At 50.0% G+C, this 24,040-nt stretch overlaps 1 protein-coding gene across 2 annotated transcripts in view; it reads left to right on the top strand.

The window, feature by feature from the left end:
• The window catches only part of GFOD1 (Gfo/Idh/MocA-like oxidoreductase domain containing 1), a 102,476-nt gene that overhangs the window by 24,373 nt on the left and 54,063 nt on the right, over window positions 1-24,040 (top strand). Inside the window, exon 1 of one of the 2 annotated variants that reach the window (XM_042237476.2) lies at window positions 1,008-18,809. The exons of the other annotated variant lie outside the window; for it this stretch is intronic. The gene's annotated coding sequence lies outside the window, so the exon portion shown is untranslated. Of the gene's footprint in view, window positions 1-1,007; window positions 18,810-24,040 lie in introns of those variants that run through there. 2 annotated transcript variants of the gene reach the window in all.

Consider the following 24,040-nt stretch of genomic DNA (forward strand, 5'->3'; position numbering starts at 1 on the left):
TGAGCTGGGGTTTGGCAGGATACATATGTCAGCTTATTTTACTTCATAGCATCAGTTTCTTCTCAAGCAGGGCCTCACAGTTGACCAGACTGAAGGTGAGTTGGGTGAGAAGCTCAAGCCTATTGCTTAGTGTTGAACCCAGAAGTGAGCTGAGATGCTCTGCCAATTCATTTTGGCTCCAAAGGGAGGGGTACAAAGAGGGATAGAAATTCTAAGTGCTTGTTGCTCAGTCGTGTCTGACTCTCTGTGACCCCTTGGACTGTAGCCTGCCAGGCTCCTCTGTCCACATGATTTCCTAGGCAAGAATCCTGGAGTGGATTGCCATTTTCTCCTCCAGGGGATCTTACTGACTCAGAGACTGAAGCCAGGTCTTCTGCAGTGCAGGCAGATTCTTTACTGTCTGAGCCACCATCAGTATAGAAATTCTAGGAAGAGCCTTAACTCAAGACTTTCAAAAACTGGGAACAAAATAGCCAGCCCCTCAATTGGAATTATTGTAAATGGCCCAGGCCCCTAAGAGTTTTTATCTTATTTACTTGTTGGTAAATAATATAATGTTTGCATTTTTAAATGGTCCTTAAGAGACCATTTATACAGAGACTCTCTGTATAAATAATGTTAAGTGTTAGTCGCTCAGTCGTGTCCAACTCTTTGCGATCTCGTGAACTATTGCCCACCAGGCTCCTCTGTCCATGAAATTCTCCAGGCAAGAATACTGGAGTGGGTTGCCATGCCCTCCTCCAGGGGATCTTCCTGACCCTGGGATTGAACCTGGGTCTCCTCCACTGCACGCAGATTCTTTACCATCTGAGCCACCAGGGTGTAGATAATGAGAGGAGTTTTAAACGGGTCCAACGATAGCAGTGAAGATGAGCGATGTCAGAAGCCACTGCACAGAAATGCAGCCCTTTTTGTTAAAAGTACCTTTGTCGTGTGCCAGCCATCTCACTTAATTCTTACCACTGCCTTCTGAAGAAGTGACGGTTTTTATTTCTAGATGGAGAAACAGAGGGGTTAAGTCACTTGCCCGATGTTACACAGCTAGGAATTGGCAGTCGGCCCCTGGGTCTGCTGTTGGGACTTTAAGCTTCAGGCCTGACAGGCTGAAAGTGGCCCCACTGTGTCCCAGAGTTTTGGTGACTCATTGGTACACACAGATGCCCCGATGGCATACAAGAGGCGTCCTGGGTGACCATCACTCCCGGAGCTGGGAAGACCGGTCCTCCGCTCGCTGGCTGTCTTGGTGGAGACGGCCCGGCTCCCATGTGTTCTGAGAATAGCCGATTCTGGGGTGAGGTGGGGCGATGGACTTCTCTCTAAAGTCAGAGAGAGGGAACGCGTGGTGAAGGAGAGCGTGCACCCTACGCATACCAGATGCGGTGGGAGAGAGCCGCTGGCCCTCGCGGATTCAGCTGACCGGAAGCAACTGCCAAAGGAGGGCTGGCAGTTCAAGGGCAGAGTGGCACTGCCCTGCCCTGGAGGGTGGAAGGTGTGAGCGGACACAGGATGGAAAAACAAAACGGGGAGGCGGCCCTGGTTCGCTCACCGACTGCTGGAGGAATCGCAGCTGTGGCGGCTGACTCAGGAGACCCAGGGCGCTTCCCACGGCCTCGTGGCGAGGGTCTGTGCAGGGCCGTGCCTGTGAGGGCAGGTGCTTCCCGCCCCCTCGGAACCGGGGCATCCTCCCCTCTCCCCAGCGGCTCTGGCTTGGAGACAGAGATGCCAGCCTGTGGGGCAGGGGGCAAAGGGGGCTGTCTGTCGTCATCATCACGGGAGCAGCGTTGATGGAGCTTGCCTTGTACCTACAAGCTACTCAGCCAGCGGCTGCAAAGGAGACTCAGAGTGTGATGAGATGGAGCCCCTGCTTCCAAAGAACCAAGTTGGGAAATGAAAAATAGACTCGACACAAAAACAAAGGGCTTCCCTCGTAGCGCAGTCAGTTGAGTCTGCCGGCAATGTAGGAGACCTGGGTCGGATTCCTGGGTTGGGAATATCCCCTGTAGAAGGAAATGGCACCCCACTCCAATATTCTTGCCCAGAAAATCCCATGGACAGAGGAGCCTGGTGGGCTACAGTCCATGGGGTTGCAAGAGTCGGACACAACTGAGTGATTAAACCATCACATACAAAAACAGGTCACACACACAAAAAAACAGAACAAGACAGAAACTCAGAGACACAATTTGAACTTGCCCTTTGGCCCCTAACACAGCTCTTCTGAGTTGCCTCTCAGCTTCAAGCATGACACATTCAAGGGGACTTGCTGTGCCCCACAGGATTTGTCACCCCTGACGTCCCTGGAACCCATTGATGTGGGCGGCATCGGTGTCCCCCATCCAGAGAGGCGGGAAACGAAACCTAAGGCAGATTCTGGTTGAATTCCCAGGACTGATAGAATTCCCATTTTCTTTCCAAAAACTCTTCATTCAACACTGGTCATCTGTGGCCTCTGGGGAGGCCCACTGGAATTGCTGAAGTTCAGCTCAGCGACAACTCAACAAAGGTTTATTTTGAAGCTATTGGAAGCAAGGGAGTGGGGTCCCTGTCTTCCAGGAGCTTGCAGTCTCTTGGCTTCCAGAACGGGGTAGGCTGCTGGGAAGGAGAGAAGCCACCCCCAGTTGAACCACTCACCTCAGTCTGAGCTCCAGGAATCTCATCTGGAGCCTCTGCTCTTGCCTGGATAGAAAATGCTCCTTGCTTATGACTGAAGGCTGTCGCTAAAGGAGCCCAAGTAAATGGTGCAAGGGCACTGAGGACAGGGCCTGCGAAAGCTCCGAGCTCACTTTTCTAGTGACAGCCACTTCCAAAGAACACACGTTGTAGAGTCCAGTTTAGAACTGCGTTGAGGATGTCTTGCTGACCTTGAATCACAGCCAGCTGCAGGCATTTGTTACAGATGGTTGCTGACAGTGGGAAATAGCTACTCTCCATCAATAATCAATAATGCTCCTGGCATAAGGGAAGTATCAACTGTAACGTCATCCAGGCTCTAGTTCCCGCTCCAGCATTCCCTAGGCTTGTGTCTTTTTCTTTTTCTGCATTAGTTTCTCAGTGTTTCTATGGATCTGTTGGGGGTGCATGAGGGACTCATTAAAAGTGGAGACCCTTGGGACTTCCCTGGTGGTTCAGTGGTTAAGAATCTGCCTGCCAATGCAGTTGGTGTTCAGTTGCTCGGTTATGTCGGACTCTTTGTGACCCCATGGACTGCTGCACACCACGCTTCCCTGTCCTTCACCGTCTCCCGGAGCTTGCTCAAACTCATGTCCATTGAGTCAGTGATGCCATCCAACCATCTCATCCTCTGTCGTCCCCTTCTCCTCGTGCCTTCAGTCTTTCCCAGCATCAGGGTCTTTTCCAGTGATTTGGCTCTTTGCATCAGGTGGCCTAAGTATCGGAGCTTCAGCATCAGTCCTTCCAATGAATATTCAGGACTGATTTCTTTTAGGATTGTCTGGTTGGATCTCCTTGAAGTCCAAGGAACTCTCAAGAGTCTTCAACACCACAGTTCAAAAGCATCCATTCGTTGGCTCTCAGCCTTCTTTATAGTCCAACTCTCACATCTGTATGTGACTACTGGATAAACCATAGCCTTGACTATACGGACCAATGTGCCAATGCAGGGCACACGGGTTTGATCCCTAGTGTGGGAAGATCCCACATGCCAAGGAGCCACTAAGCCCGAGAGTCCCGTGGTGTCTGTCTGGAAATGTCCGCAGAAGGCTGACCAGGCAGATGTTACATGATGACCGTCTCGGGGAGCAGGTGAGGCTGCCTGGGAGAGTCAGGGTCCCTTCCCCATGAGAGCAGGTTCCAGCAGGCGGGTGGACAGACGCAGATGTGCAGAAAGGCCACGGGGCAGTTTGACCTGTGCTCTTCCTGATCTAATGTGGTGCTTTGTGTGGGTGTCTACTGACGCCGGAGAAGGCAGTGGCAACCCACTCCAGTACTCTTGCCTGGAAAATCCCAGGGATAGCAGAGCCTGCTGGCCTGCCGTCTATGGGGTCGCACAGAGTCGGACATGAATGAAGCGACTTAGCAGCAGCAGCTGTGGTGAATGCAGCTGAGAAGTTTCTGCACGGGTTTCCCTGCTTCCAGCAGGATGCGAGGTGGCCCAGGCAGGGCCCTGCTGACTGGCAGTTAGCAGGACCTCTAGTTTGTCCTGTTGGGGCTGAAGGAGACCCCTTTGTCTTCAGTTTCAGCAATTTCCCGTCAGTCTGTGGTGTATTATCATAAGGATTTTCTCTTGACAAATAACCTGTGTTATCATCTCTGGGGTTTCTACAACCATTTTCAGTCCAGAGACAAGGTTGCTTTCCCTACCTGTGGCAGCCTGCCTGCCTGGGACAATTCTCCACGGCTTCTGTGAGCTGGGGCAGCAGGAAACAAAACCCTGATGGGTGTCTGGAATTACCACGGTGATGTAGTGATAGGGACCTCTGAGAGAACCAACCCTCAGCATAAAACTCAGTCTGGATGGAGTCAGAAACCTGACCACTATCTCGGGGTGTACATGCTCACTGCCAAGCTTCCAGAATCCCTAAGGATGCTGGCAGGGGCAGGGGCCTGGGCGGAAGGCGGGGTGGGGGTGGGGGGCGTGTGTGCGTGCGTGCAGGACCCCAGTGTGATGGGTGCACATGCCCAGAGATTCTGATCAGGGAGCCTCAGATGACTGAACCCTAAACTCCACCAGGAGCTGCAGTATTGGATGGTATAAAATCTCACCCCAGTGCACGGATACTCTACTTGAGGCTTTGTGTCGGGGTAGCAGATAGGAGTGACAATCAGAGGACAAAGCCAGGTCCTGGGGTCTCCCATCTCCCTCTTCCCCAACTCTGTTCTGGTGTCCCATGTGGGGGCTACCTCTGTCTCTGCCAGGCAACCCCCAGAGGGACCGGGAGGTGTCAGCATCTGTCCCCAGCTGTCACTTGTCACCTCTGAATCACCGCAGGCCGAGCTCCGTGGGAGCTGGAGAGTGAGGCAGTGTCTTATGCAGTGGGGAGGGAAGAGCTGCTTTGTGACGGGGGGTGGGTGCGTGGGTGTGTGCAATGATGTGCTCATGGGCGGGGTGGGCGTGGGTGAAGGGGTGGCTGTGCTGTTGCTCATTCTGGGGAGCGACTGGGTAGCACAGAAGAGTCTTCTCTTGGTTTGATTTTAGAAGAAGTAGTCACTGCGAGGCCAGGAAATAGGATTCAGGGACATGCCTGTAAACAAGAAACCGCACGAGCATCCTGTATCTGTCGCTGTCTGGTCCAACATGTGTGCATCATGGTGTCAGCAACTGTTACTGCAGGACAGTCTCTGAGAACGAGACGTCAGCCTTGCTGGCTCCAGCCTCGTTTTATTAGCTTGATGGGCTTCTATTAGCTTCCCGGACCTGCCCTTCCAAGGCTCAGCTGGGCGGTGTAAACAACAGAACGTAATTTTCTCACAGGCTTTAGAGGCTGGAAGACTGAGATCAAAGGTGCCGGCAGGGCTGGTTGCTTCCAAGGGCCCCGGGGAGCACCCATTCCAGCTCTGTCCCTCAGCTTCTGGTGGGTCGCTGGCCATCTTTGTCATTCCTTGGCTTCGCGAGCATCCACCCATCTCCGCGTTCATGTTCAGCGGCGTTCTCCCTGCATCTGAGTCTGTGTCTATGTCCCCCTTTTGATCAGGACACCAGTCATGTTGGGGTAACCCACTCAGTTACCCCATTTTAACCTGATGGTCTGTGAAGACCCCCCTTCCCAATAAAGTCACCTTCGCAGGTACGGGGTTGGGACTGTGTCTTTTGTGGGTGTGGGGGACACAGGTCAGCCTGTAACAGGGGCAAAAGGGGTTTTGTGCTCACCTTACAGGCGAGGCCATGGGAATGTGTGTTATAGGGTTTGATAGCCTGCGATTGACAGCTGCCACTTGGTAGCTGTGTGTTCCTGAGCAAGTTATTGGCTTGCTTCCTTTTAGTAAATTGGGCGACTTAAAAAAAATGGTTGATGGATCAGATAAGTTAATACACGTAAGGTTCTTTAAACAAGACTTGGCACATTTAGCTCTCACTAAATATAAGTTGCTTCTGCTATTACCTCTGCTATTCACTTGCTTGTTTTAAAGTTGCAAGCCTTTTGTGTTATTGAAGATGTTTTCAAAAGGGTGAATTGAAAGTGTTACAGATGTTAGCACCTGAATTTCTAGGTTCTCACATCTTCAGATGATGAAGTAATTGTCCCCTCCAGGGAATTTGCAAAGATCCATTGTGTTTTGAATACTGAAAAAAAAGCTGTCTTTGAAACTAGGTTTATTCACTTAACAAACATTTATTCAAGCCTTGCTATGCGCAAAACACTTTGCTACGTGCTAAGGTGGATGAAACATGACTAAGATGCTATCTGCGTTTTAAGGAGCTTGCAGCCAGTGAGAGAGACATGGAGCAAGGTAGTCAGGCGGGTGCAGGCCTTCTGCAGAGCACTGTGCCTGGATTAACCGAGTTATCCACCCAGTTAGCTGATGAGATGGATTTAGGACTATGATCCCTAATCCTCAATTCTAGGGGGAAAAAAAAAACAAAAAACCCAAACCCAAAACTCAACTCCAAAAATCGAATGTTTTCTTTGGTTGGTGTAAACTCTCTTGATTACAGTACCTGAGCTGAACGCGTGTGAAGCCATTCATTTATTTTCTCCCATCATGTGCATATTTGCACGTTTTGGGGCAAAAAAGCATGGGGGTGATATGTGACTTCCAGCAAACACATCATATTACCTTTTTAAAATCTGGGAATCTGGGACCACTGATTTTGGGAAAGGCTGGTGGGCCTGTTATAGTCAGACATTTTATAGACAAGGAATGCAGAGGGTTGGTTAACTGTGTGGTCAGGTCTGAAAACTCTAAAGGGATGCAGTCTGTCTTCAGCCTGGCTCCAGCACCCGAGCTGAGGACCAGGCCTGGGGAGGTGCTGAGGGTACACGTCTCATCCGACGGGCCCGGCCATCCCTGCCCTTGGGTCTCCAGACGCCTTTCATCTGGACCATTCCCACAGCCTTCCTTTATCATAGTGAAGGAGCAAAGTCTGGTCAGCTGTTGCTACCTGCATTCCTTAAGCCTGTGTTTCTTGCAGGTCCCAGAAACCATCTCCAGGAGTGGATCTAACGGGGCTGGGTGGGAGAGCTGTGATTCGGGGATACGGTGTCTGCAGAGCCCCAGACGGAGGGGCCGTGGCTCAGCCTTGGGAAGGATTCCAGCCAGGGCCCTAGGGGGCTCTCTGTCTCATTTCCCATCAGAGCTTCTTTTTTTACTGTTGCTTTTCCTGTTTCCCAGTCTGCACATTAGAAAGCAGCTACCACCACCCGAACCTGCCTTTGTTGTTGTTGTTTAATCACTCCGTTTTGTCAGACTCTTTTTTTGATTTCATGAACTGTAGCCCACCAGGCTCCTTGGTCCATGGAATTTCCCAGGCAAGGATACTGGAGTGGATTGCCATTTCCTTCTTCAGGGGATCCTCCTGACCCAGGAATCTGACCCATGTCTCCTGCGTCTCCTGCACTGCAGGCAGATTCTCTACCACTGAGCCACCATGAAGTCCAAACCTGCCTTTCTATTGCCTCCTCGATTTAAGAGAGCAGCCAGGCAGAGCCAGGGTCTCTTTAGCCTTTCTCACATTCCCACGTGTCTGCCTCTCTTCTGTGAGTGAGAATGAATTGAGGTTTAAGAAAGCAGCACATAGGCGCCCTCCCTCCAGGTGGATTTGATCTGGGATGATCATCAATGACCTTGGGGGACCACCCCCTGACCTTGCTCCTTACTGCTCCAGTCTGGTGCCGGTCCATTGCTGATTCGCATTTCAGCTGCTTTGGGATGACAGTCCGTTTGTTTGGAGCCAAGGGACGCTGCTTGGCCTTTGGCTGCCCTTGACCCCCAAGCTCCTGGCCTCAAGCCAAGGATCCCCTGGAGCTGTCAAACCACTGCCTGCCTGATAGCTGCTCGGAGGACTCCGCTGATAAAATCTCAGGACACTTGCAGGCAGGCCTCGTGTGGATGGGGATGCACTGGACTTCATGAGCTGCATGCCCCGTGTTCACCAGGACTGAACTGCTAGGCAGCCCTCCCCAGGCCCCGTCACACAGCCAGGCCGCTCCCTGGGCCCAGCCCGCCGCGTTGCTCATCTGTTTCTCGTCTCTTCGGCCTGTGGGTCGTGGCTGAAGGCCGTGGATCAGGGCCTGCTTAGTGTCAGAGGCTGGGAGAGTCTGGCAGAAGACAGGCTTTCAGAGGCAGGCTTGATCTGGGCACTTACCCTCCCTAAGGGTCCCTTTCCTCATCTGTATCCTGAGGGGAATGAACCAGTGTTCTTTCAGGGCCCTTCTGGTTCTGAGAAACTTTGTGATGTCCATCAGGGACTCTGGCCAGAGCTGCCAAGGCTGCACAAAGTGACCATCACAGCCGATGGAGAGGAAGGCCTGTGCGTGGAAGCAGCCGGCCTGCAGGTGTGAACCACACTGACATCAAGGCGGGTGGGAACCTTAACAAAGAGGATCCTGGGTTGCTGGGGTCTGGGATGCACGTCCCTTGGGCTGAGTCTTGGTTTACTCGCTGCACAGACCTGAGTCTGCTCCGCTGAGAAGGGCTGGGTGGGGAGACTGACCCTTGGCCGGTATCTGGAAGCTTGACTGGTAAACACTTCGCTGTGCTATTATAAAACCTTCCCTAAGAAGTAATCAGGGCCTACTGCCTGTTTGTGCAAACAGTGTAGTTTATACTGAACACCAGCTTGTCTCCTGGGAGTCTGGGATGTTGGCACATGCCAGGCAGAGGGTGCCTATGTGACCAGTCTCCAATAAAACCCTGGACACTGAGTCTCTGCTGGGTTTTCCTCCCTGTGGTCACAGTTGGCTGCTGGAGGAATCAAGGGCATCCCATGTGGCTTCACTGGGAGAGGACTCTCGGAGGCTTGAGCCTGGTGTCCCCCAGATGTCACTCCACGTGCCTTTGCTTTGTGCTGTTGCTTGGTACTCTTTTGCCACAGCTGTGGGTATAACTATATGCTGAGTTCTGGGGATCTTCCTACCAGTTCACTTCCTTCCAAGCCTGGGAGTGGCCTTGAGGAGTCCCGCACTCATGGACTTTTAAGTGATTGAAAGCCAGTGAAGGAAAGCCCCACACGGCAGTGTCGCCCCCAGTGCTAACTCATGGCATCTGGGTTCTGGGTTCCTCTGCTTGCCCTAAGAGCAGCTTCAGGTAAGTTAAAATCGCTGAACGTTGCCTCCTTAGCACCGATGTCCCACCAGCCGCACAGAGAATCTGGTCGTTGCCAGAGCACTTCTAGTCCAGGTGTAAAAATCAGCTTGACTTTCCAGAATAAAGAGGGAATTTTCTGAAACAGTTTGGCTGGCATGCCTGCTCATCAGGGCAACTCTGGCAGCAAGATTCGTTATCAAATAAGGTTATAGATTCTCTGGAGCCAAGTCAGGAAAGCCAGTTAGTCTGATATAAGTGAGAAAAAATTTATGGATGGGGAAAGATCATTGGAGAGGAAATGCAAGGTCTTAACCTTAACATATTTAGACTGTTGATGTGAACTTTGAATAGAAGCCACATGGCTTTTCCTGAATGCTGTAGGAAAGCATTCCGTTGAGAATAGACTTCTCTTCTGGGGAGGTCACATCTTACACCCTTTGTGGCAAGAACCGAAAGTGGAGGAGAGTATGAACTCTTGTGTTTGGCTGTTGTATCTTTCACGAGCCATGAGAACCCAAACACAGATTTGTTTGTCTAAGCGTCTGTGTTTTCTGCTTGCAGGTGGCCTGGGTGGTTGGGTATTTGGCTCTCTAAGGGCAGAAGATCACTCTACCATGTTTCATGTTCCAGCATTTAAAATTAGCCCCTGCGTCCAAAGCCCTTTTGGCTCTGTCTCTAGAGGCAGAGTTGGAAGTCAGCAGCTGCAGGCACAGAGCTGTCTCAGGAGGGACTCCAGGCCTCCAGCCCCTGGAGGGCAGTTACTAGAAGCATGGCTGTCCGAGGCTGTTCTGAGAGCCTGTAAATCCCCTGACAGTTCAGTGGGGTGAGATGCTGCCTTTACCTACATGTGGCCTAAGTGTGTTTCTCCTTATCTTTCAAGAGCCACTGCAAAGCCATGAGTCCTGCAAATAACATGCGAGGAGTAGGCAGACCTTCTGCTCCTCGTGGCTTTGGTGAGGAAGTCTGAGTGTTGCTATGGCATTTGGAAACTTGTTTTCTTTTCAGAATTGTTCACAAGATCCCTCTTTGGTAGAAGACCAATAAGAACACCCTTTCCTTGGGGCTAAAATGGCAGAAAAGAAGGGAAACCGCTGGCCAGTGCTTTTTACGGAGCATCTCCTTTGAGCGGAGAGCTGGCTGTGTCACATGCCTGCTGGGGTGGGCGACGGGCTCTGCGGAGACCAGTCTTCTCCTCTGCCCTCTAGGGCTTCCCTTTGGGCTGAGTGAGGGGGCAGCCTTTACCTGAGTGCAACGATTGGGCACTTGCAAAGCAAAAGTGTCAATTAATGGAAAATACCTGTGTATGTGAACGTGTTCCCCCGTGTAGATTGGCTTGTGGCCAGAGTCAGGTGTGGCCAATTAGAAAAGTTGTTAAGACATTTTTGAAGGAACCATTAAAACCATACCTTTATTCAGAGGCATCTCCTGTTTCCTGCTAGGCCAGCTTCCTTCCCTGCCTCTGTTCAGTTCAGTTGCTCAATCGTGTCCTACTCTTTGTGACCCCATGGACTGTAGCATGCCAGGCCTCCCTGTCTATCACCAACTCCCAGAGTTTGCTCAAACTGATGTCCATTGAGTCAGTGATGCCATCCAGCCATCTCATCCTCTGTCATCCCCTTCTCCTCCTACTTTCAATCTTTCCCAGCATCAGGGGCTTTTCAGATGAGTCAGTTCTTCACATCGGGTGGCCAAAGTATTAGAATTTCAGCTTCAACATCAGTCCTTCCAGTGAACACCCAGGACTGATCTCCTTTAGGATGGACTGGTTGGATCTCTTTGCAGTCCAAGGGACTCTCAAGAGTCTTCTCCACAGTTCAAAAGCATCAATCCTTTGGCACCACAAGCCCCTCAGGCTCACACTCTTGAGACTTGGAAGCCACCCTAGGTATCTCTCTCCCATATCCCCCCATATCCTACCAGTCACCCCAGAGTTTACTCTCCTCCGTGCTTCATTGCAGCCAGTGCTGTTCCAGTTCAGGCCCTCAGCATCACTTGCCTGACTTTTTATTTAGAATTAATTTCAAGCTTACAGAAGAGTTACAGGAATAAGAAATAGTGCAAAAAACACCATTGATCTTTTACCCCAATTCATCTGCTGTTAACATTTATCGCTTGTGTGTTCTTGCTTGTGCTCTTTGTCTACACACCTTCCCATGCCTCTTTTTCTCGTTTTAATCGTTTAAGGGTAAGTTGCGTACATCGTGGCTCTAACTTCCTAAGTATTTCAGTATGTATTTCCTAAGAACTGGGGTGTTCTCTTCCGTAACCCCCACACATGGATCAACTTTGGTGACTTTAATCTTTGATACAGTGCTTTCATCTGCCTCCCATACTCCAGTTCTGCCAGGGGATCTGGTCACGTCTCCTGTGGCTTTTCCCCCACTAACCCGGATCCAGCTGAGGGTCAGGCACTGCGTTTAGTTGTTACGTCTCTTTGCTGCTGCTGCGTCGCTTCAGTCGTGTCCGACTCTGTGCAGCCCCACAGATGGCAGCCCACGAGGCTCTGCCGTCTGTAGGATTCTCCAGGCAAGAACACTGGAGTGGGTTGCCACTTCCTTCTCCAATGCATGACAATGAAAAGTGAAAGTGAAGTCGCTCAGTCGTATCCGACTCTTTGCGACCCCATGGACTGCAGCCCACCAGGCTCCTCTGTCCATGGGATTTTCCAGGCAAGACTACTGGAGTGGGGTGCCATATGTCTCTTTAGCCAGTGTCAATTGCAATGTCTGGAACATGCTCAAGCCTTTCTTGGGCTTTTGTGATGTGACATTTTAGAAGAATATGGTTTCTTCATCTTTAAAAAGAATGTCTCTCATGTGGGGTTTGACTGGGTCTCCTCGTTGTTAAATTCAGGTTACACATTCTCGGTGGAATCACGTCAGCAGATCTCTGTCCAGCGTTGGTGGTCTTAGTTTTGATCACGTGGTAAATGTGAACCCTGTGCATTTCTTTGAATAAGGCTGCCATACTCACCTGGGTCCCTGGAGTGGTGCTGTGTTAAGCGATCGGACCTCACTGTGGTGTCCAGCCCGAGAGGCGTAGGATGGACAAGGATGGATGTGCAGACCATGTAACTCAGCCGGACGGACTGTGTCACGTGTGGCCTAAGGCTAACGGTCTCTTAAAGATGACATGCGCCGTTATTACATTGGCGCATCCTCTGGGCTGCAGCATTAGAGTGTTTCCCAGAGCACACCTCTTGTGTGCCGGATTAAGGGAGAAATGTTACCTTTCTTTTGAAAGCAAACTTGTTAGGGATAACAGAGATGGCAGACCCAGCGGTCATTCCTGATGGTTCTGTAGGCAGAGGAGTCATCTGTGAGCTTCAGACTGTGGTTTTGAGAGGATGGAACCCAGGCACTGCCAGGGGACATGATCTGCTTGTCTTGGCCTTTGAGAAAAATGTCAAAGGAGAGTTTTGTTTTCCTAAATCGTTTGAATTCTATGGCTATTCTGGCAGGGCGGGTGGGTTTGGAGCTTGGCCTTCTTAAATTCAGGGCCTGATACAAGTGCAGAGCATTAACCATAGTGAACAAACAGGGGGTTGTGACCGGGCAGTCTTGAGATCTCAGTGAGACGCGTATTAGCTCCTCGATATTCACATGTGAATAAAGTGGTGCTCCAGGAACCTCAGGAGATCTGGCCCTTTACAGAGATGGAGTGACGAGAGTTTGGATGGCTGCCTGCTGTCGCCTCCACCAGAATTCTGCTTCCCTCCCCGGTCTCCCTCCATTTCGCCTTCTGCCAGAGGCTGAAGGGCTGCTCTGCCGTGTTTAGTCCCCTCGCCGTGTGCAGAAGACGGGATGTCAGCATGCTACTGGTGAGATGAACGGGCTGTTCTAGGCGGACTGTTGTTTGTGTTATTAACTTAGTGACCTTTGGGGGAGGGCCTCACTCAATAATTAGAGATTGCTTTCTGTAGGGGAGCTGAGAAGATTCAAAGGTAAAGTCTTTGCCTAAAGTATAAAATTGAAGCGAACTCTGAAACATTTGCCCCTTTGTCCTTGGATACACATGCGTCTGTGATGAGGGCTGAATTTTGCTTGAGAGACACCCATCGTTTCCAGAGATCTCAGATTTGCTGTTTTCCAGGAAGCTTTTCACCAGAAGCCTCACTGGTTCAGAAAGAGGAGGTTGAAGCCTGTAGGATGTGGCGGCAACAGGCATGTCGGGTGGACACAGGAGGAGAGGGGACACCCATGCTGGTGCCCACGGACCAGTGGAGCTGGAGGGGGTCTCGGAGTGCTTCCAGAAACTTGGGCTTTGGGTCTTAGGTAGCTTGCCTGAGGTCACAGTGGGTGAAAACCCACAATAGTTGGTGAGATAAAGGTCCTGGCTTCTCAGCCCTGTGGAGTCCATGACGCCATGGGGTTGGCTGGCTCCCTGTGAACAGGACGGAGCATATGAACCCAGGAACGCACAGTACTAGTCTGGGCTACATCCCCAACTCACCTCCGCATCCAAGGAACTGACATCAAGTGTGTTTCTCTTCAACACTGAGGGCACATTGCTGCCCTCACTCTGGAGGAGGAGGGCTTAACGCTAAATGCTTACCATGCAATGAAATAATATTAACATTGGCCGTCGTGGATTGTGGAAGGACTTCCCTGTGATGGTCTGATTACTTTCTGAATAGCTGATGCAGTCATCAGTGTGCCAGGCCAAATTCCACTCTTTACTCCTGTCCATCTGAAAATCCAGAAGATTGCCGTGGTCCTCGTCTGTCATGTGGGGAAGATCTGTAGAGAGGAGAAAAGGAGAGAATGTTTTGAGAACAGGACGGACGTATGCTGGGACCGGTTTGGCAAAACTGAAGCTTTGTTAGTAGATGACATAAGTGCTTATTTTAAAGTATTTAAAGGGCTTTGCATTTTTTACAAACGAAGTAGAGTTGTTTGGGTAATAACCCAAGGACTGTTGACATAGAAAGCTGTTCTCTAATTTAATAGGAAACAGATCTGGTTTTGATTTTTGAAAACATTTGTTGGTAGAATTGCTTCCAGAAGACCAAGCCAGTCCGGGGATGGGAAGAAGTCTCAGCTCTTGGTTTTCTAGAAATGAGGAGAGCTGCCCAGGGAGAGCTCTGAGAGCAGGTGTCTGAAGACTGACTGATTCCAGTCTAGGAGGGAGGCATGGTTCACGGAACTCGTGCTGATCCTTCAGTTGGAAGGCCTGAAGCTGGATAGAAGACCTGGGCAGCCTGGATGGGAAGAGTCGGTCTTGTTTAGATTTCTTGTGACAATTATTATTGTTACACATAATGGTCTTCATTTCAGTTCATTTCCCTGGTGGCTCAGATGGTAAAGATTCTGCAATGCAGAAGACCTGGGTTCAATCCCTGGGTCAGGAAGATCCCCTGGAGAAGGGAATGGCTACCCACACCAGTATTCTTGCCTGGAGAATTACATGGACAGTGGAGCCTGATGGGGAGTCCATGGGGTCACAAAGAGTCGGACACGACTGAGTGACAGACGCTTTCACCGTGGACGGTCCTATAGGAAAACAGGCTCTAGAATCAGAGAGAATGGGGTTTGAATCCTTCCTCCTCCATTTACTTGCCCTGGTGCTGTTGTTCTGTCTTGACTGTGTGTTAGAATTGCCTGGGGAGCTCTTAAAACTCTGGATGTCCAGGGTACATCCTAGATCATAAATAGGCATGGAACATAGGCACAGATTTTTTTTTTTTTTTTAAGTATTCTCCTTCTCCCTGTCGTGGGTAGCCTTGTTGAGAACCATGGCTCAAATAAGACTGTGGAGAAGTTTGAGAGCTAAGTAGCTTTGTGTTCTTGCCTATGAAGTGGGGCTAACATTATCTAACATGTATGGCTCCTGGGAAGATAAAGAGAGATAACACAGCCCGGTGCCCAATATATCATTGGAGCTCAGTAAAGGACAACTTGTATCACTAGCTCAGCCATTCTGCTTGCCAAGAGAACTCTTGAGATGCCGATGGGACATTTCTCAAATCCATAGAGGAAGGCTCAGAATGACAAGTCTTGCACTTATTTGAGACAGGCAGGCGTCCTCTAAGCTGGCAGCGGTTGCTGGGGATGGTTGAGCACCAGAGCCCTTGGGTTAGGTGTGCACAGGACAGCCATACTTCTGTGGTCTGACTTTCTCAGAACTGCAGGCAAACCAGCTCCATTTGAAATCACAGAAACCCATATTCTTCTTTGATTTCCAGTTGTTTATTCTCTTCCCTCTTCTCTGCCTCGGTCTGCGATGACTGCTTAAAAACCAATCCTGTGATGTGTTTGACTGGCAGTAGTCTCCAAAGGCCAAATATAAGGCGAACATCTTAACCTCTTTAAGCTTCAGCTTCCTTAAGTGTGTTAGTCAGGTTGTGAATATTAAGCAGAGTTAAGCACATACAAGGTTTTAGTGCAATGACTGGAAGTAACTTTTTGAAAAAGTTGGAAATCGAGACTCCTTAGGGTGGATGTTCTGATGGAAGGGAGGGGTCCTCTTTGGAGAGGAGAAGGTGGCGTTGGTGGAGTTTGTAGCCATCCTGGAAGGTGATGAACTAAATACATAGGATAACTCTTTTCTGTTCCGCTCTTTGAAGAAAGATGCTCTGTACTAACCCACTCAGTCCATTTCATGACACACTATTGTGCTGTGCTCGGGTCTGGTTCTTCCAGAAAGTTCTGGGCAGAGAGCTGTTTTTAAGAAGCCCAGTGTCTGAGTTAAGGGCCCAGGGCAGCAGCTGATTACATTTCTAGCCAAGCTTTTTGTATCAGCAGTACCTGAGTGACTCCAAGATCTTGGCCAGCAGGAAATATCCATCTTTCTGCTTGTTAGTTCCCTTGTAGTGTCTGAAACCTTCCTCCTTTGCATCACAGAGGCAGTTGGGCAGTTTTTGAAACATCAGCAAGCTAGCTGAATGTCCTGGTTGATGGTATGCAAAGGGACCAGCTCCCGAATGCAGCCACCCTTTCATTTCGGTGCAATGCAGCCCTTTGGGAGTGCAGTGCCTGCCATGCAGGGATCAGCTTTACCCTGCAGACTTTTTGTCACTTCCCGGCCTAGGCCAGTGACTGGGAGGCGGGTTGTGGCCGGCCAGGGCCTCTCATTTTGCATGGAGATGCCCTTGCTTTTGTTTCTTTCCTGGAATGAACAGACCCTCCCTCCGCCTCAGTCCCTCCTGGGTCTTTCCTCCGTGTTTCATTTGTGAGGCACCCATGAGCACTTCTTTGTATGGTCACGTCTGGGCTCATGTTCTTGGGATCTTGTCTGGGTTTCTACCGAGCTGGCATCCCACACTCTTTACCAACCCACTCAGTCCATTTCATGACACACTATTGTGTTGGGCTTGGGTCTGGTTCTTCCAGAAAGTTCTGGGCAGAGAGTTGTTTCTAAGAAGCCCAGTGTCTGAGTGAGGGGCCCAGGGCAGCAGCTGACTACATTTCTCACCAAGCTTTTTGTATCAGCCGTACCCTAGTGACTCCACCAGGGACCCTGGTGCTCATTAGAATGTTTGTTTCCACGTTTGGGATGATCGAGAAGATGGATGTCTTAACGTGGTGCTTATGAGCCAGGTCAGGGAAAAAGCAGAGACGTGGCCCCTGGTGGACCTTGTGTATTAAGTAAATAATTGGAGAGTCCTCTGCTTCTGATGGTGGACGGCAGGGACCCTTGCAGCTCAGAGCTGTTGCAAGAGGCATGCATAGACGGTGCAGATAATGGAGGGCAGGGCCCCTTTCCCTGCCCTGGGAGGAGGCCCGAGGATTCCCTCAGAGAAGGTTCTTGGCTCTTCTGTTGGATGTAGAGAGAGAATTCTGCTGGTTCATCAGCTTCTTGATTTAAACACTGGAGTCGTTTTTTCCTTTTCCTTGAAGTGGTCTTGCACGTACGGGTGTGAAAGGCGGGGGAAAGAAGAAGCTGGCGCTGTCACCCTGGGTACCGGAGATCAGAAGGTGACAGGAACATGACAACGTCAAGTTTGCGTTTCCACCGCTGGCCGTGGGCTCCCGCGGCACCTCCTCCCCCTCTGCTTTCGCACGCTCCCCACTTCCTCCCCAGCCCCCGGCTTTCACACTGCTCACTGATGAGCGTCACCCCGGACCGGGGCTCACCTTCTAGCCCAACAGGCACTAAAACCAGAGCCAGGACGTTCAGCCGGGCTCGAGAGCTGGGGAAGGGACCAGCCGTCTATAGACACATGGTGGGCTGGTTGCCTTCTTCTAACACTAAGAAGAAAAGGGAGTTCAGCGCTAAAACTTGGCTGGTAGCAAGGGCAGTCTGTTTCCACCTGGGTTTCCCGCCTGTTTGGTGCTCCAGAATTCTCAGCCCCGTGCGTGTAAATGTCGATCACGCTGCTGTAGGTTCGTGCACTCCCAGGCCTCTGCTCTCGGTCCGGCCAGAAGCTGTCATCAGCTTTCCATTAGGGACCAGTCATTGTTCTCTTGGGGCAGAGCTGAGCTCCAAATGTCCCTTCCCAGGCTCGGGGGCTGCAGCATCCTGAGGCTCGTCTGGTGTCCAGAGATGGAGAGGTGCCCCTCAAGGCCCCCAGCATCCCCGAGGTGTGTGGTCCAAGGGCTCCTGGCCAGGCAGGTGGTGGCACCTGCCTTCCTTTATTATCAAACGTGATGGTGACATCTGTGAAATGCAAGTAGCTCACGCATGTGTCAACTGAGTGTCCCAAGGACATCAGAGGAGTTTGCTGAGGAGCAGTACTTTGTGTGTGTGTGTGTTGGAGTATAGCCCATTAACAATGTTGTGATAGCTTCAGGAGAGCAGCGAAGGGACTCAGCCATACATAGACATGTCTCCATTCTCCCCCAGACTCCCCTCCCATCCAGGCTGCCACACAACACTGAGCAGCGTTCCACGTGCTGTACAGGAGGTCCTGTTGGTTATCCATTTTAAATAGAGCAGCGTGTACATGTCCATCCCCAACTCCCTACCTATCCCTTCCCCTGTTTTTCCCCTGGCAACCACAAGTCCATTCCCTAAGTCTGTCTCTTTCTGGAGAAACAGTACTTTTAAAAATCGTGTTTTTAACTCTTCTCAGCTCACTCTGGTCTGTTCCCTCCCTTGAGCCTTGCAGTTTGTAATGTGGATTTTTGCAGTTATCGGGTTTTCTGATGGCTGAAGTCTCCTCCTTGTACTTCCCAGGCTCGTTTTCTCTTCCAAGGCTTGAGGTTGTGGGAGACCCATGGCCTGGGTCCTGGGCAGCCCCTGCAGAGTGTAATGTCAGGATGATGAAGGCAAACTGGAGAAACTAAATGCGCTGTGAGCCCTTGCTGTTGTGAGCGTGTTCTGTGGGTTCCCACATCACACGACATCAGGGCCATTTCCAGCTTGCTGTGGTTTCAAACCCTGCTTTCCCAGGGTCTGCTCCTCACAACAACCGCACAAAGTAAATATTCTCGTCCTGCTTTGCAGGGGAGAAACCTGAGGCCCAGAGACGGTAAATAATCTGCTCTGAGACACGGAATAAAAAGAAATTGTTGAACTTAAACCGCAGCCCCTGGCACCAGTCTCCCTAGGAGACTCAGCCGCCTTCCCCAGAGCAGGAGAAAGATCCAGAGAACTTGTTGCCTTCAGTGGAGGGCTCTCGGCCCCCGACTCAAGCTTACTTCCAGTCCCGTCCAGCTTGTCAGGTGAGGAGTGGTCCCTCTGGGGTCTGCCGTGCCCGTCCCCCCGGAGCTTTGGGGGCGCTCCCCTGCCTGCTCTGGGCTCTCACTGTGACCTGCCCTCTTGTGTGCCTGCAGAACATGAGCTGGATGTTCATTCAGCATCGGGCCAGGGATGGGGGTGGTATGCAGTACGCAGCTTCCTGTGCTCTAAAGGGGCAGACAGTGCCCCAGCGACCCTTGGCTGCTTCAGTAGGTCAGAGGAGAGGTGGCAGTCATTTTACTGGGAGCTGGCGGGTCTGTGTCTTGCCCCTAGTTGGAGCTTCCATGCCAGTTGTCACACAGGAGACACAGTAGGAGCTGGGGAGGAAGGACCAGGGGTCTGTCGGACTCTGAGCCTCATCTGTGGCCGTTTCTGTGGCTTCCTGGTGCTCATACCTCCTGTCTCTTAGGAGCAGGCAGGGCGGGCCTGAGGCTTGCCTTGTGTGGGGCCTTCTTGGTCCGGAAGCCTCATGCAGGAGGCAGGTGGGCAGGAGAGGGCTGGGTGCCAGCTGCAGCCTGACTCAGCTGCCCCCCTCATCAGATGGTGCCCCTCAGACTTGGTGCCTGTGCCCACAGCTGTGTGAGCATGGTGGCCCAGACCCTTTTCCTCTTTTCCAGGAAGACGTGGTGAACATGGAGTTCTTTTTTATTTCAATTTCTAGAAGAGCCACATGGAGCCTCTTTCTAGTTGGCTTTCTCTTGGTAGGGGCCAGGGCAGGTGTGCTCAGGTCGTGTGTACTGGTCAGGAGGACGCATAGCATGGAGATCTGCAAGCTTTCGGACCCAAAGCAGGACTGCAGCCTAGTTCTCTCTTGGAGCAGCCCCACAGGCTCACACTCTTCAGATGGTTTTTATCCATTTTGATTTTTTTCCCCAGATATTTAAAAACTGTAGTAAATACGGTTTTTCCAGTGGTCATGTATGGATGTGAGAGTTGGACTGTGAAGAAAGCTGAGCGCCGAAGAATTGATGCTTTTGAACTGTGGTGCTGGAGAAGACTCTTGAGAGTCCCTTGGACTGCAAGGAGATTCAACCAGTCCATCCTAAAGGAGACCAGTCCTGGGTGTTCATTGAAAGGACTGATGCTGAGGCTGAAACTCCAATATTTCGGCCACCTCATGCAAAGAGTTGACTCATTGGAAAAAACCCTGATGCTGGGAGGGATTGGGGGCAGGAGGAGAAGGGAATGACAGAGGATGAGATGGCTGGATGGGATTACTGACTCGATGCACATGACTTTGGGTGAACTCTGGGAGCTGGTGATGGACAGGGAGGCCTGGCGTGCTGTGATTCATGAACTGAACTGAACTGATGCATAATATAAAAATTACCATCTTAACCGATTTAAGGGTACTGTTCAGTGATATTCACTATATTCATAATGTACAACCATTACCACCAACCATCTCCAGAACTCTTTCATCTTGTAAAACTAAAGCTCAGTTCAGTTCAGTCGCTCAGTCATGTCCAACTCTTTGCGACCCCGTGGACTGCAGCATGCCAGGCTTCCTTGTTCATCACCAACTCCTGCAACTTGCTCAAACTCATATCCATCGAGTTGGTGATGCCATCCAACCATCTCATCCTCTGTCGTCTCCTTCTCCTCCCACCTTCAATCTTTCCCAGCATCAGGGTGTTTTCAAATGAGTCAGTTCTTCATATCAGGTGGCCAAAGTGTTGGAATTTCAGCTTCAGCATCAGTCCTTCCAATGAATATTCAGGGCTGATTTCTTTTAGAATTGACTGGTTTGATCTCCTTGCAGTTCAAAGGACTCTCAAGAGTCTTCTCCAACACCACAGTTGAAAAAAATCAGTTCTTTGGTGCTCAGCTTTCTTCATAGTCCAATTCTCACATCTGTACATGAAAACCATAGAAACTACTAGAAAACCATAGCTTTGACTAGACAGACCTTTGTTGGCCAGTAATGTCTCTTTTAATATGCTAAGTTGTTAAACTAAAGCTCTGCCCCTAGTAAACAATAACTCTCCATTTCCCTCTCTCTCCAGCCCCTGGCAACTACTAGTCTACTTTTTCTCTGGTTTTGCCTACTTTAAGCAGCTCACATAAGTGGAATTGTATAACATTTGTGCTTTTGTGACAGGCTTGCTTCACTTAGCAGGATGCCCTCCAGGTGCCTCCATGAGGACATCTCATGCTGTAGCATGTGTCAGAATTCCATCTCTTTTTCAGACTAAATAATATTTTGTGTGTGTGTGTGTATGTCACATTTTAAAAATCCATTCATCTGTTGATGGGTATGTAGCTTGCTTGTACGGGTGAAATCAGTCTGTACAAGTCACTTCAGTCGTGTCCAGCTCTTTGCGAGCCTATAGACCACAGGCTGCCAGGCTCCTCTGTTCATGGGATTCTCCAGGCAAGAATACTGGAGTGCGTTGCCATTTCCTTCTCCTGAAGAGCAACAGGTTGCTTGTACCTCTTATGAGTAATGCTGCAGTGAATATCAATGCACAAATACCTCGTCAAGACCTGGTTTTCCATAATTTTGACTATATACCCAGAAGTGGGTCAGATGCTTTTCTGCTCCTCTGAATCCTATCTTAGCTCAGCTCTGGTGTAACATGAGCCTTCAAGTCATGGCCAACAGCCTGACCCCTGACGCCAGACTGCCTGCATTTTAATCTCGGCCCTGTCTCTTATGAGTTTTGGGGCTTTTGGCAAGTGACTTCATCTTTCCAACCTCAGTTTTCCCGTCTGTAATGTGGTGACAATGTCAGGGTTGTGAAGAGGATTGAATGTGTTAATAAGCATCAAGTCCCAAGAATGCTGCTTGGCCTGCCGTAAGTTATTTAAGTTTTAGAGCTGCCACATTATTGTTGTTATTACACTTGTTATTAATATTATAATCTTCATATGGGTGTGCTCACAGGCAGTTCCCTAGATTGGATGGTGAAGTCCAAAACATTTAAAAAAGAAAAACTTGGTAAAACTTCAAAATGATGCAGATATATGAAAGGAAGACATTTTTCTAACACTGTCTGCATTAATCAGAGGTGATCACAATTTTCCAGCGGCTCAGTGGTAAAGAATCCACCTGCGATGCAGGAGACCCAGGTTTGATCCCTGGGTCGGGAAGATACCTGACCTAAGAAATGGCAACCCACTCCAGTATTCTTGCCTGGAAAATCCCATGGACAGAGGAGCCTGGTGGGCTACAGTCCATGGGGCTGCAAAAGAGTCGAGCATGACTTAGGGACTAAAAACAAAAAAGGATCACAGTTCTTCTTTGTATTTCCTTCTATACATTTTCAAGACTGCTTTCAGCAGACCTTCTGTGAGAGGAGTGGTGGCCCCTCAGACACCACTTTTTTGTGAGAATCACATTTGTTCCCATGCATGTGCTTCATCTAGGAGAATCTATTATTTAAAACCGCATTAGATGTAGGGGAAATAGCCAGTTAAAGCAAGTTGTATTTAAACTAGTTCCTTGGGTAAAATCTCTAGTCACACTCATTCACACAGTTCGTCCTGCGAGCTGACTGTCCGGAACTGTCAAATCAGGGTATGGTCTTCCCACCAGAGCACCTCCTGTTTCCACCAAGAAGAAAATTCTTGCTAAGAACCCTTGGCCTCAGCTTTCAGGAAAGCCTTTTGTTTAAACAAAGGAACCAGCCCACTGGTATCTGGGTGAACACCTGCTTCCTTCTGGGATGGAAATGATCTGAATTGAAAGGAAGGGGGCTTTCTTTTCTCTTTCTATGTTCGCATCCACCTGGAGCAGCGCGTGACTTCCTTGTGAAAGGCCGCCGTGTATATCTGTATGAGTTGCTGCTTTCTGGGGAGTGTCTGGTTCTGTCCAGGGAAGACATTTAAACTAAGTTCTGAGCAAGTAGGGAAGTGAGAGGATGAAGCGGGATGTTTATTGGGTGGCTTCTGGGGTGGGAGCTCGGGAGGACATGGGGACTCTGTGTTGTATCTTGGGGACACTGAGCATCACTTGCTAAACCTCAGCACCCTCCTCTGTGTTGGGGGCTGGTCTCTCTGGTCCCTTCTAGCTATGACATTCTCTGCTGTCTTTTACTCTTCAGAGCATCTCACCGGGCGGCATGAGTTCCATGGACCTCTGGTTCCACCTGGGGTTTTCACAGCATCACAAACCATAAAGATGAACTTAATGTTCTTTTTGTCGTCATTTCAACCTAAGGACTGACTCACAGCCTTAACTGCAGGAGGGCATGGTTAGTGAAAGTGGAGACTGTGCGTGTGTATCTGTGTGTCTGTGCACATTGTGTGTTCAGCTGTGTGCTTGTGTGTGTGTTTGCGGGTGTGTGATTGGCGTGTTGGTGAGCAGGTCTGTGTGTATGTGTGTGCGTGTTCTGTGTGTATGTGCAGAGGCGACGGAGGAGGGTCCCAGCCAACGCCTAGTTTTCTGAAAGCCTATTGATCTGTGCTTTTCCTTCCTTGGGCAAGAATACTGGAGTAGGTAGCCATTCCCTTCTCCAGGGGGATCTTCCCAATCCAGGCATTGAACCCAGGTCTCCCACATTGCAGGCGGACTCTTTACCATCTGAACCACTAGGGAAGCCCATTTCTCCTCAAGGAAAGTATAGCTTATAATTTCAGATTTTGCCCCCTGATATTTCCCAGAGGAAGAAACCTGTCGTTGATTGTCTCACCACAGGTTGCTATGTCTGATTGATTGACAGCCCTGGAGAAAGGCTATACTTACCCAGCAGACCTTCTGGACTCTCACTGGAGACCCTCTGCAGACAGGAAGGGCTTCTGACCCAGTAACCTAAATAGTCGCTCCTGTGACTTTCATCTCAGTGAAGGCACAAATGTGTTAGATGCTAAAAATGCCAGTTGAATTGTGGAATGATTTTTTTTTTTAATCTGCCTCTCAGAGGGAAGGCTAACGAAGACTGATAAGGCAGAAGCACAGGTAGAAGGGACAGAACTTGTGGGTGGACAGCCTTTTGTGCACTTGCAAATACAGGGCTGGGGGAGGTAGGAGAAGATAGATGGGGCGTCTCTGAAAACACAGATGCATGGACTGTCTCCTGCTGAAGAGTAACTGTCTAGTTTTCTTTTCCTTGGATTTTTATAGGCATGTGACTGCACTAATATGGGGAGGGAAAAGAAAGCTTAAAGTATCCATCCTACAGTGTACCACACTTTATTTACTCACAATAAAATGTTACATATATATTCCTTATGGAGCACTTCCTGTGTGCCAGGCACTGGGCTAAGAATTTTT

Source organism: Ovis aries, chromosome 20 (assembly GCF_016772045.2).
Source record: "Ovis aries strain OAR_USU_Benz2616 breed Rambouillet chromosome 20, ARS-UI_Ramb_v3.0, whole genome shotgun sequence".
Lineage (NCBI taxonomy): Eukaryota > Metazoa > Chordata > Mammalia > Artiodactyla > Bovidae > Ovis > Ovis aries.